An 8,896-nucleotide genomic window follows, 5' to 3' on the forward strand; every position below is an offset into this window, starting at 1 on the left:
TTCTCGCAATGTTGGATCCACTTCTATTAGCACCAATTAAATACTGCAGCTTGGTTTGGTATCAATATTAACAGGATCTGCAAACAGAAGTGTCCAACTTACCTTAGCCCCTTGGACTCAGTATCTTTAGGTTTTTGCATATTTTACCCCAAAGAGTCTATTCTGATACATAACCTTCTCTAGTTTTGCCAGATAAAACACAGGGATGCCCAGTTAATTTTGAATTTCAGAAAAAAATTTTAAATATGTATATACCATTTATTGCATGGGACATAATTATACTTTTAAAAAACCACTTATTTGGGACGACCCAGAGGGATGATATGGGGAGGGAGGAGGGAGGAGGGTTCAGGATGGGGAACACATGTATACCTGTGGCAGATTCATTTTGATATTTGGCAAAACTAATACAAATTTGTAAAGTTTAAAAACAAATTTAAAAAAAATTAAAAAAAAAAAAAACCACTTATTTAAACTTGACATCCCGTGTGTTTGTTAAATCTTGCAAACTTACCTTTAGATAACAAGGCAATAAAATACTGCCTAGGATCTTCTCAGCCTTCACACGATATTTTCCTTGAACCAATAGTCCAGTTTTTTAGCATTTGCTACCAGTGGCTCGGTGGGTAAAGAATCCACCTGCAGTGTGGGAGACCTGGGTTCAATCCCTGGGTCGGGAAGATCCCGTGGAGGAGGGAAAGTCTACCCACTCCAGTATTTTGGCCTGGAGAATTCCATGGACTGTATAGTCCATGGGGTTGCAGAGAGTTTGACACAGCTGAGCGACTTTCACTTCACTTCCACCAGTAACAAAGCCAGACAGCTTTATGCCTCTACGCATAAACAGGATGCTCGGATCAGAGGCTGTGCTCAAAGATACGGTGACTATGGGTGATGTCTATACTCCCGAGTAGGGGGCAGACCCAGGCGTGTCTGATACCCTGGAAGTTGACTTTCTGTGCCCACAGTTCAGTTGGCACTGGTTCATGAATGGTCATGACCACCCTAGACTATGAAATAGGATCTTAACTCCTACTTTAAACAGCAGCTAAAAAAATATGAGGAGCCCATCCTAGGACCAGAGAAATTGACTGGAGGCCTCTTAATTCTCAATCTCAGGACCTTAAATTACTCCTAAGCCTTCATTTAGTATTTATAGCATGATGCCCTTCTCATCTGCCTCCTGGACTATTAAGACTTTGCCCCTACACAATTGGCCCAGCTGGGGTCCCTTAGCATTTTTCTTCGTGAATGTCTTTCAATGGGTTATTTCAAACGATTCCCACATATTGTAATAACATTTTTTTTTAACTTTAGGATTATGTTTTCCCCAAATTCCCTCAATTTTCTTTCATGCTTTTTTTTTTTTTTTTTTAATCAACGCAATATGCCAGGCATGGCCAAATATACCTCGAGGCAGGGTCCATATCATTCTCACCTGTCCTCCCTGCTCCTTAGTCTTATAAGCCCGGTGACCAGAAATCAGAAAGTCTGCCTATCAGGGCTAGAATCCATGATTCCAAGCTGGTTCCTGAGTTTATTTAGCATGAATCATCTAGTCTACCCCTTTGACTAGTGACACAAAATAGATCTTTCAACTTCCTTACTAATGTTTCCAATTTTTCTGTATAGACCTGTAGATTGCAAAAGAAGAACATCTACACCACACTAAGTTTTTCTTACTCCTATAAAGGGAATTCTGATTGCTTCTGCAGGTGTTTGACCTGATTTACAGCTGCGGTCCTTTGGGCTGAAATTGGAACTGGGATGCCAGGATGACACAGAGTTGTCTGCAGTACCTAGGGATGATGTGGTCCTGGCACTAAATTTTCTACTTCTCACAAACGATTTTTGTATGGAAGCCCTCCACATTGCCACCTTGATTAGTTGCCCTGTGAAATGGTCCAGCTGATTTTCTCTGATCTTGTCATTTGGGAACAGCCAGGCTATCTGAAAACAAAGGTGTGCCAGGAGTCACCAGGAAACAGTGACACAAGATAGAATCAATACTTACCCAGCTGGAACGATAAGGAGAGCTTGGGTAGATACGAGTTCTTGGAATTACATTGCTTACATTTCATTTTAGAGCTCATTGTTCTGCAAGCCAAAATATAGATCTCTTTTCATTAATATTTATAGCTGACCTTGAACAATGTAGGAACTAGGGCAATGACCCACCTTGCAGCTGAAAATCCATGGATAACATTGGACTCTCCCAAAGCCCACTGTTAACCAGAAGCCTTACTGGTAACAGTTGACTAACACATTTTGATGTTATGTGTACTATAGACTGTAGTCTTGATTTTCTTTAGATTACTATAAGAAAATCATAAGAGAATACATTCACAGTGCTGTATTTATTGACACTGTAAGTTTGTCTTTTACAAGCTGGTCCGTCTATACCTATATCAATATTGTTTTGTATAATACAAAACTGTATGTTATATGTAACTACTAACATCAGACTTCAGAAATGAAAAGATAATGTGAAAAATTCATTTACAGGTATAATCCATGCATTGATAAGGGGCAGCAATATGCTTTCTTAATGGTAGGCTAGCATAGTCAATACAATTGCTTCAAGGTAGCCTAGCCTGTACATTAATGAATGAAACATTGTAAAATCTTTATGGCATACAGTATTATAGTCACTTATAACAGTATTTGAAATATTGTTACATCTCTTAAGCCACTTACCTGTGTCAATAGGCTGCTATGCAGTTTCTTCAGTTACATGAGAGAGGTGTACTGTATGGTAATGTAATTCTTTGAAAGCAAAGGTATAAAACAGAACTGACACACTAATTTTATATTAAATATCACTTCCCTTATGTCTTTATAAGAATAGGTTATCCACTTCTATAGCCTTGTACACCATGTTCTACACATATATTTTTTTATATTTACTGAAAAAAATCCAAGTAGACTCACAGCATTTGTCTCAACTGTATTTCAGTTCAGTCGCTCAGTTGTGTCCGACTGTTTGCAACCCCATGGACTGCAACACACCAGGCTTCCCTGTCCATCACCAACTCCCAGAACTTGCTCAAACTCATGTTCCATCTAATTGGTGATGCCATCCAACCACCTCATCTTCTGTCATCTCCTTCTCCCATCTTCAGTCTTTCCCAGCATCAGGGTCTTTTCAAATGAGTCAGTTCTTCTTCTCATCATGTGGCCAGAGTATTGGAGTTTCAGCTTCAGCATCAGTCCTTCCAATGAACATTCAGGGCTGATTTCCTTTAGGATTAATTGGTTTGATCTCCTTAAAGTCCTAAGGGACTCTCAAGAGTCTTCTCCAACACCACAGTTCAAAAGCATCAATTTTTTGGCACTCAGCTTTCTTTATAGTTCAACTCTCACATCCATGCATGACTACTGGAAAAACCATAGCCTTGACCAGATGGATCTTTGTTAGCAAAGTAACGTCTCTGCCTTTTAATGTGCTGTCTAGATTGGTCATAGCTTTTCTTCCAAGGAGCGTCTTTTAATTTTGTGGCTGTAGTCACCATCTGCAGTTATTTCGGAGCCCACGAAAATAAAGTCTGTCGCTCTTTCCATTGTTTCCCCATCTATTTGCCATGAAGAGATGGGACCAGATGCCATGATCTTAGTTTTCTGAATGTTGAGTTTTAAGCCAACTTTTTCACTCTCCTTTCACTTTTCATCAAAAGGTTCTTTTGTTTTTCCCTTTCTGCCATAAGTGTGGTGTCATCTCCATATCTGAGGTTATTCATATTTCTCCCTACCATCTTAACAATCTTGATTCCAGCTTGTGCTTCATCCAGCCTGGAATTTTGCATGATGTACTCTGCATGCATAAAAGTTAAATAAGCAGGGTGACAACAGACAGCCTTGATATACTCCTTTCCAGATTTGGAACCAGTTTGTTGTTCCATGTCCAGTTCTATCTGTTGCTTCTTGACCTGTATACAGATTTCTCAAGAGACAAGTAAGGTGGTCTGATATTCCCATCTCTTTAAGAATTTTCCACAGTTTGCTTTGATCCACACAGTCAAATGTGTTGGTATAGTCAATAAAGCAGGAGTAGACGTTTTTCCGTAACTCTCTTGCTTTTTTGATGATCCAACAGATGTTGGCAATTTGATATCTGGTTCCTCTGCCTTTCCTAATCCAACTTGAACATCTGAAAGTTCACGATTCACATATTGCTGAAGTCTGGCTTGGAGAATTTTGAGCATTACTTTGCTAGTGTGTGAGATAAATGCAATTGTGCCCTTCAGAACAAGACCCAGTTTCCCCCCAAGTCAGTCTCTCCCATCAGGAAGCTTCCATAAGCCTCTTATCCTTCTCTGTCAGAGGGCAGGCAGACTGAAAACCACAATCACAGAAAGCTAATCAAACTGATCACATGGACCACAGCCTTGTCTAACTCAATGAAACTATGATCCATGCCCTGTAGGGCCACCCAAGATGGACAGATCATGGTGGAGAGTTCTGACAAAATGTGGTCCACAGCAGAAGGTAATGGAAAACCACCTCAGTATTATTGCCTTGAGAACCCCATGAACAGTATGAAAAGGCAAAAAGATATGACACTGAAAGATGAACTCTCCAGGTCCAGTAGGTGCCTGATATGCTACTGGAGAAGAGTGGAGAAATAACCCCAGAAAGAAAGAAGGATGGAGCCAGAGCCAAAACAACGCCCAATTGTGGATATGACTGGTGATGGAAGTAAAGTCTGATGATGTAAAGAACAATATTGCATAGGAACCTGGAATGTTAGGTCCATGAATCAAGGTAAATTAGAAGTGGTCAAGCAGGAGATAAGAGTGAACATCGACATTTTAGGAATCAGTGAACTAAAATGGACTGGAATGGGCAAGTTTAACTCAGATGACCATTATACCTACTACTGTGGGCAAGAATCCCTTAGAAGAAATGGAATAGCCATCATAGTCAAAAAGAGTCTGAAATGCAGTTCTTGGGTGCAAACTCAAAAATGACAGAATGATCTCGGTTAGTTTCCAAGGCAAACTCTTCAACTGTATTTAAAATACTTAAAAATACATTTTCCCTAGATCTTCTTAAACACTTTCAAAGCTATTTTAAAAACTTCAAAGAATAATACATCCTTCTTCCAGGTCACCAATTGTCAATATTTACTTGCATTTGATGTCTCATATTTACATATAAAACATTGTACAAAAAGAACCCTGACTAACATCAGTTCAGTTCAGTTCAGTCACTCAGTTGTGTCCAACTCTTTGCGACCCCATGAATCGCAGCACGCCAAGCTTCCCTGTCCATCACCAACTCCCAGAGTTCACTCAGACTCACATCCATCGAGTCAGTGATGCCATCCAGCCATCTCATCCTCTGTTGTCCCCTTCTCCTCCTGCCCCCAATCCCTCCCAGCATCAGAGTCTTTTCCAATGGGTCAACTCTTCATGTGAGGTGGCCAAAGTACTGGAGTTTCAGCTTTAGCATCATTCCTTCCAAAGAAATCCCAGGGCTGATCTCCTTCAGAATGGACTGGTTGGATCTCTTTGCAGTTCAAGGGACTCTCAAGAGTCTTCTCCAACACCACAGTTCAAAAGCATCAGTTCTTCGGCACTCAGCTTTCTTCACAGTCCAACTCTTACATCCATACATGACCACTGGAAAAACCATAGCCTTGACTAGATGGACCTTTGTTGACAAAGTAATGTCTCTGCTTTTGAATATGCTATCTAGGTTGGTCATAACTTTCCTTCCAAGGAGTAAGCGTCTTTTAATTTCATGGCTGCCGTCACCATCTGCAGTGATTTTGGAGCCCAGAAAAATAAAGTCTGACACTGTTTCCACTGTTTCCCCATCTATTTCCCATGAAGGGATGGGACCAGATGCCATGATCTTCGTTTTCTGAATGTTGAGCTTTAAGCCCACTTTTTCGTAATAGTATACAAAACTTTTGCTCCAATGTAACTGTAATGTTACAATGTAACTCTCCCTTCTTTGCACTGTACTGTCATGCAAATGACATCCTTATACATTGGGAGTTCATCAACAGTTTTATAACTGATTTCTGTAGCTGTCCTTTTAAAAGTACTTTTATTATTAGACTTGAATATTTAGGCCAGTTTCTGTATAGGAATATTGTAGTAAATATAGTAAAGAGTCCCCATAGACTCCCATACAAAGTTTTCCCTACTATTAACGTATTACATTAGGATAACATATTTGTTACAATTAATGAACAATGTTGATGCACTGCCAAATAAAGATCATGATTTATTCAGATTATTTATCTTATCCACTGTCCCTCTCCTGTACCCAGGATGGCATCCAGAATATCATATCACATGTACTCGCCATGTCTTGGGCTCTTGACTATGACAGCTTCATAGAGTGTACTAGTTTTTAAGGATATTAGCAGTCAGGTCGGAGAAGGCAATGGCACCCCACTCCAGTACTCTTGCCTGGAAAATCCCATGGATGGAGGAGCCTGGTGGACTGCAGCCCATGGGGTCGCTAAGAGTCGGACACGACTGAGTGACTTCACTTTCACGTTTCACTTTCATGCATTGGAGAGGGAAATGGCAACCCACTCCAGTGTTCTTGCCTGGAGAATCCCAGGGATGGGGGAGCCTGGTGGGCTGCCGTCTATGGGGTTGCACAGAGTCGGACACGACTGAAGTGACTTAGCAGCAGCAGCAGCAGCAGCAGCAGTCAGGTATATTGCAGTGTTGAAATTCATGTGATGGTTGTCTCATGATTTGACTGAAGTTACAATTTTTAGGGGATGGGATGGGGCAAGTTTAAATGCACTGAAGCTCAGTGTCACAGTTGAGATCCGGCCAGTTTTCCTGAATAAATGCTCCTCAAAGCGTTGCAAGTCTTTGGCTAATTTCAAGAGTTCTAACAAAATTGATTGCTGACAAATTTTGCCTATGTTCCCATCATGGTTTTTTTTGGAGGCATGAACCTTGAGAAGTTTGTTTCTCAGCCATTGTAAGAGTGCTTCTCTCGTTAGGCCGGTTTGGTCCCAGCTTTTCCCACTTCTAAAGTGACATAGACAACCTAGAGGGTGGGATGGGGAGGGAGGTTCAAGAGGGAGGGAACATATGTATACCTATGGCTGATTCATGTTGATATATGGCAGAAACCAATGCAATATTGTAAAGCCATTATCCTTCCAAAAAAATATTTTTTTAATTAAAAAAAATTGGTATCTCTGAAGTGTCTGGGTCAATCATCTATAGATAATCCCATATTATAGACAACATTTATACCTTATTACTTTAAATATGCTGTTCTTTTCCACACCACGTTCTGATATTAAACTACAATTTCTCAGTATTCTCTGAGGGAGGGAAGGATGGGAGATGGAAAAGTTAAGACTAAAATTTAAATCAATATTGAAAATTTTAGAGGAAGAAATGGCAAATCTTGCCACCTAAAAAATTATCTGAAGTTCACCTGGACTAGTCCCATTTACCTAGAGAAGGAAATGGCAAACCACTCCAGTATTCAATGGACAGAGGAGTCTGATGGGCTGCAGTCCATGAGGTCACAAGAGTCGGACACGACTGAGTGACTAAACAACAAGGCCCATTTACCATCTATGATATTAAGACCACAGACAATATATTATCCAATAGCTGTTGTAGTATTATGTCAGTGCATAAATGACATATTAACATTATTTTTAGATACGCCTGGTGTGCTGCGATTCATGGGGTCGCAAAGAGTCAGACACGACTGAGCAACTGAACTGAACTGAATAACAAAATAATCTGTAAAATTTCAGAAACATACATACAGAGTTATTTCATGGTTATTACAAATATCTAAATTTAGCTTTAAGTACATAATCAAATTTTTGCATGATAGAATATACCTACAATTCAATCTTGCAATTTTAGCAATTTCATAGGTATTATAGAGGTGAAAAATGAATCACCATTAATTTGCTAAAGCCTATTAGCACTTTGCTATAAAAAATATTTTCCCTAACGCAATTTGCAACATCTGTCAAATTTGACAGTTGTGAAAACTCAAATTTTGCACTTGTTGAAAAAAATACAGTATAATATTACAATTCTGATTTGTTTAGATCTGTGGTGTTTAATAACTTTTTACAGAGCTCCAAAAAAGTAAGGAGAAATGAACTAGCCAATCTCCCCTTCCCTTTCCACTAAAAGGTAATTGCCTCAAACCTGAGTTTAAAGGCTTACAAACATTTTTTCATTTGTTTTTTGTTTTATACTAAGGCCAAAGCTTTCTCTCTTGGTGATTTCTAAGCACAGTCATTCTATGCTGATTGCCTATTCCTTTTACTTAAAAGGGAAATTAAACGTTAAATCATATACTTGATATTGAATGCCTAATATTCAATAATTCAGACTTTATTTTGCTTTAGGATACATAAACCATAAACCAATGAATTTTTTTCTTAGTAAATAAAGTCTAAAATTTATCAAGCATTCAACTTGGCCAAGACACAAACTCATTATAAATAGATTCTAAGCATCTGACAAATTTAGCAATGGAAATTTCGTGTCTTCAATTAAGTGTCAAAATTGACTGTTGAGAAGGCATCTCTCCAAACAATTACTTTCAAAACTTTGCAGATGTTGAGCACTAATTTCAACCCAATTATCTACGTATATATGAACAAATCAATGTCCAAACCCATTTCTTAGTAAAAACTGTTCTTCCCGAATCCTCTTGCCATAATCGGAATTTTTTTTCCTCCTTCAGAACCTCAATGATTCTGGCTCTGAGTCAACAATTTCAGGAACATATTTGTGTTGTGTGTGTGTGTTGGCTATTGTTTTAAGTTTGTTTTGGGGGAAAGAACACACTCTGGAATAAACCAGAGTTTATTCTGTTTTTCCTCTGTGCCGGGGGAGTTAGAAGTTCAGGTACTATATTTGCCAGACCCTTACGT

Source organism: Bubalus bubalis, chromosome 15 (assembly GCF_019923935.1).
Source record: "Bubalus bubalis isolate 160015118507 breed Murrah chromosome 15, NDDB_SH_1, whole genome shotgun sequence".
Taxonomy (NCBI): domain Eukaryota; kingdom Metazoa; phylum Chordata; class Mammalia; order Artiodactyla; family Bovidae; genus Bubalus; species Bubalus bubalis.